Source organism: Babylonia areolata, chromosome 29 (genome assembly GCF_041734735.1).
Source record: "Babylonia areolata isolate BAREFJ2019XMU chromosome 29, ASM4173473v1, whole genome shotgun sequence".
Lineage (NCBI taxonomy): Eukaryota > Metazoa > Mollusca > Gastropoda > Neogastropoda > Buccinidae > Babylonia > Babylonia areolata.
The window spans coordinates 7646016-7651015 of record NC_134904.1 but is presented as its reverse complement, the minus strand read 5'-3'; the positions used below and the strand labels follow the sequence as shown (position 1 = coordinate 7651015).

At 49.4% G+C, this 5000-nt stretch overlaps 1 pseudogene across 1 annotated transcript in view; it reads right to left on the bottom strand.

The window, feature by feature from the left end:
* Positions 1–2674, bottom strand: part of LOC143275051 (patched domain-containing protein 3-like) — a 27693-nt pseudogene extending 25019 nt beyond the window's left edge. The window contains exons 1-2 of the transcript XR_013053339.1: positions 2322–2674; positions 1194–1676 (exon numbers count right to left, since the gene is read on the bottom strand). The product of XR_013053339.1 is annotated as a patched domain-containing protein 3-like (transcript). The remainder of the gene's footprint in view (positions 1–1193; positions 1677–2321) is intronic.
* Positions 2675–5000: the final 2326 nt, after the last annotated feature.

The following is a 5000-nucleotide window of genomic DNA, read 5'->3' as shown; positions in this document are numbered from 1 at the left end:
TCTTCGTTCCCATTTCTAGCGCTGTGTTGATGTTCGTGACGCATTGTTCAATGCCCGTCATACATGCTAGTGGATATAGACATTTTGTTCAACGATTCTTCTTCTTCTTCGTTCGTGGGCTGCGACTCCGACTTGTATGCACGAGTGAGTTTTTACGTGCATGACCGTTTCTACCCCCGCCATGTAGGCAGTCATATTCCATCTTCGGGGGATATCGGAGGTGGGGTGCATGCCGGAAATGTTCTTTTTCCATGACCCATCGAACGCTGACATGGATTACGGGATCTTTAACGCTGCATACTTGATCTTTTGCATGCGTGTACACCACACGAAGGGGGTTCAGGCACAAGCAGGTCTGTACACCTGTTGACCTGGGAGATCGGGAAAAAAAAATCTCCACACTTTACCCACCAGGCACCCTGACCGGGATTGGAACGCAGAACCCTCGGATTGAATGTCCAACGCTTTAACCACTCGGCTGTTGAGCCCGTTAAACGATGGGCTTTATTATAAAAATGTAATGTGACAGGTGTTGGGGGCATGGCAGCAGGAAAGGGGAACAACAATAGGTTTCTGTGCCGGGGTCACGTTCTATGTCCTTGTGAGGCCGACATGATTTATCAGGTTATTGTCAAGACCTGTTCGCAACACATTGCTTCTCTTGCAAACAGAAACTGAACAGCAAAATATAATTATACAAACAATTGTCAACAGATCTGACCCGCTGCGGTTTCTTGGTGTTGTTGTTGGTGGTGTTGGTGGTGGTGTTTTGTGTTTTGTTTTCTTTTGTTATGCAGTGTTTGGTTTTGTAATGTTTTGTTTCGAAGACTTTGTTCTTTTAATTTTTTCTTTAACTCTATTTAATTACTCACGAGTTTTGTTAGATTTAAGCAAAAATGGGATCCAGTTTAAAATTCCTGATATGGCAGTATGGTAGAATGGATTTTTTTTGTGTGTGTGTAGAAAATACTGCTAACTATCAAAGTAACATGAACGTGTAATCAATAGATAGCAGGAGTTTGTCAAAAGATCAACATGTATAGAACACACACATTTTCATTTCTATTTATATAAGTATAAAAAAAAAATCTACGAGCTACTTCAATGGTTGTGAAAAAACAACTTCAAAAAGAAAAAAAGAAAAAGACCCCCAGATAAACTCAGCAATAACAAACATACAATTTGGCACTTACCTGAAATTCTTCCGAGAATATATACGCTCCTTCGATTTGGCACTCCCCTCTCAGACGGGCGCACACGTCATCCCACGTCACCAAGCGCTGAATCGTCATCACCTTGACGTCACGGGCTAACTCTTTAGGGCCGTGGTGGTGATGGAGGGCTGCTTCGTCTGTGTAGTCCTCCAGTGCCACGTAGTTTGCTGACGTCACGTAGCCTTCAGAGGTGACGTTCAGTCCTAAGGAAGACACACTTTCCGTGCCACTGTTGCTGCTGCTGCTGCTGCTTCGAGGGACGACGATGCTGACGTTGAGGACCAGACTGAAGTTCTTCACCTGGTCGGTCAGGTTCTGAATGGAGCGGACAGCAGCTGCAGTGGTCAGCAGTCCTGAGACCCCGTCCTCTGAGGTCTGACGCACAATGATCGCCGCCCCCAGAGGGTGGTCGTTCAGACTCATGGGGTTGAAGTTCTCTCCAGAGCCGTCCGGGAAGAGTTCCTGGATTGGAATGGATGTCGCGGGAAATGTGGTTGGTGTTGTGTGCTATAGGACACGGAATCTGTTTGAAGCGCTTACCTCTCTGTCTCTGTCTCTCTGTCTGTCTCTCTGTCTGTCTATGTCTCTCTCTGCCTTTCTCTGTCTCATTTTTTCCCCCGTCTATCTCAGTCTGTCTCTCTCTATCTGACTGTCAGTCTCTCTCTTTCTGTCTCTCTCTCTTTCTCTCTTTCGCTGTCTCTCTGTATATAAGTGTGCGTGCGCGCGCCGCGCGCACGCACACGTGTGTGTATGTGTGCGTGCGTGCGTGTGTGCGTTGTGTGTGTGTGTGTGTGCGTGTGTGTGCGCGCGCGCGTGTGTGTACGTGTGTGTGTGTGTGTGTGTGTGTGTGTGTGTGTGTATGTGTGTGTGCGTACGTGTGTGTGTGTGTGTGTGTGTAGTCGTGTGTGTGTGTGTGTGTGTGTGTGTGTGCGTAGGTGTGTGTGTGTGTGTGTGTGTGTGTGTGTGTGTGTGTGTGTGTGTGTGTGTGTGTGTGTGATTTTGTATGAATGTATGTATGCATGCAAGTGCAAGTGCACGCGCAATTCAAGTCAGGTCAAGGTCACCTCACCTCACCTGGGCTAACCTCATGCCACACCACTGACTGACCTTCACCCTGGCCCTGTCGGCACGTGCTCTGCTGTCCGTGGGCGTGTACATGTCCTCCAGGTCGGACTCGTGTGGCGCGTGCAGGAAGAAGACCCCCAGACCTCCACACGCCACCAGCGGCACCGCGATGAACGCCACAGGGTAACCGGCTACCAGGCGACCCAGCCGGTAGAACAACCGGCAGAAAAACCCCGTCACGACGGCGGCGGCGAGGCTGCTCAGTGGTGGAAGAGTCATGGTACTATGGCTGGTCGGTTCGGCTGACTGGCTGACTGGCTCTGGCTCTGGCTGGCTGGTTCTGACTGGTTGGCTCTGGCTGGCTGGCTCTGACTGGTTGGCTCTGACTGGTTGGCTCTGGCTGGCTGGTTCTGACTGGCTGGCTGTGGCTGGCTGGCTGACTGGCTTTGACTGGCTGGCTTTGACTGGTTGGCTCTGATTGACTGGCTCTGGCTGGCTGGCTCTGGCTGGTTGGCTCTGACTGGTTGACTGGTTGGCTCTGACTGGTTGACTGGCTGGCTCTGACTGGTTGGCTCTGGCTGGCTGGTTCCGACTGGTTGGCTCTGACTGGTTGACTGGTTGGCTCTGACTGGTTGGCTCTGACTGGTTGACTGGCTGGCTCTGACTGGTTGGCTCTGACTGGTTGGCTCTGACTGGTTGGCTTTGACTGGTTGGCTCTGGCTGGCTGGCTGACTGGCTTTGACTGATTGACTCTGGCTGGCTGGCTTTGACTGGTTGGCTCTGGCTGGCTGGCTCTGGCTGGCTGGCTGACTGGCTTTGACTGATTGACTCTGGCTGGCTGGCTCTGACTGGTTGGCTCTGACTGGTTGGCTGGCTGGCTCCGGCTGGTTGGCTCTGGCTGGTTGGCTGACTGGCTGTGGCTGGCTGTGGCTGACTGACTGGCTGTGGCTGGCTGTGGCTGACTGGCGAGGCTGTGAATTAGGCTAGGGCTGGAATAGAGAGAGAATATCAGCGATCTGTGTCCTGTGATGGGTTGGGCTGGGTTCTGGGGTCATGTTGGCGTTGGGATGTGTTGCGTTGCGTTGGTTGTATTGTGTTGTGTTGTGTTGTGTTGTGTTCTGGTCCGTTGCGATACGCTACGTTACGTTACGTTGCGTTAAATTAGATTGTGTTGCGTTGTGTTGTGTTCCGTTGCATTGCGTTGCGTTGTGCTGCGTTGTGTTGTGTTATGTTGCGTTGCACTGCGATATATTGTGTTGTGTTGTGTTGTGTTGTGTTGTTCTGTGCTGTGCTGTGCTGTGTGGTGTGGTGTAGTGTGCTTTGTTATGCTGTGCTGTGCTGTGCTGTGCTGTGCTGTGTTGTGTTGTGTTGTGTTGTGCTGTGCTGTGCTGTGCTGTGCTGTGTTGTGCTGTGTTTGTTTTTCCTCTGCTATTTGTTTCCTTGTTGTTGCTGGTGGAGGTGGTGGTGATGGTGGTGGTGGTGGTAGTGGTTTTGTTTTGTCGTTGTTGTTGTTGTTGTTCTTCTTCTCGAGATAGAGACACACAGAGAGACCAACAGAGAGAGACAGAGACAGAGAAAGACAAAGAAATACAGAGAGACAGAGAGGTATGCCTCCTCCTCCTCCTTCATCTTCTTCTTCTGAAACATAGAGAGAGACATGGAGAAAGACATAGAGAGAGACATGGAGAAAGACATCGAGAAAGACATGGAGAAAGACATAGAGAGAGACATGGAGAAAGACATGGAGAAAGACACAGAGAAAGACATTGAGAAAGACATGGAGAGAGACATGGAGAAAGACATGGAGAAAGACACAGAGAGAGACATGGAGAAAGACACAGAGAGAGACATGGAGAAAGACATGGAGAGAAACATGGAGAAAGACATGGAGAAAGACACAGAGAGAAACATGGAGAAAGACACGGAGAGAGACATGGAGAGAGACATGGAGAAAGACATGGAGAGAGACATGGAGAAAGACATGGAGAAAGACACAGAGAGAGACATGGAGAAAGACATAGAGAGAGACATGGAGAAAGACATGGAGAGAGACATGGAGAAAGACACAGAGAGAGACATGGAGAAAGACATGGAGAAAAACATGGAGAAAGACATGGAGAAAGACATGGAGAAAAACATGGAGAAAGACATGGAGAAAGACATGGAGAAAGACACAGAGAGAGACATGGAGAAAGACACAGAGAGAGACATGGAGAGAGACATGGAGAAAGACACAGAGAGAGACATGGAGAAAGACACAGAGACAGACACAGAGAGAGACATGGAGAAAGACACAGAGAGAGACATGGAGAGAGACATGGAGAGAGACATGGAGAGAGACACAGAGAGAGACATGGAGAAAGACACAGAGAAAGACATGGAGAGAGACATGGAGAAAGACATGGAGAGAGACATGGAGAAAGACATGGAGAGAGACATGGAGAAAGACATGGAGAGAGACATGGAGAAAGACATGGAGAGAGACATGGAGAAAGACACAGAGAGAGACATGGAGAAAGACATGGAGAAAGACACAGAGAGAGACATGGAGAAAGACATGGAGAGAGACATGGAGAAAGACATGGAGAGAGACATGGAGAAAGACATGGAGAAAGACACAGAGAGAGACATGGAGAAAGACATGGAGAGAGACATGGAGAAAGACATGGAGAGAGACATGGAGAAAGACACAGAGAGAGACATGGAGAAAGACACAGAGAG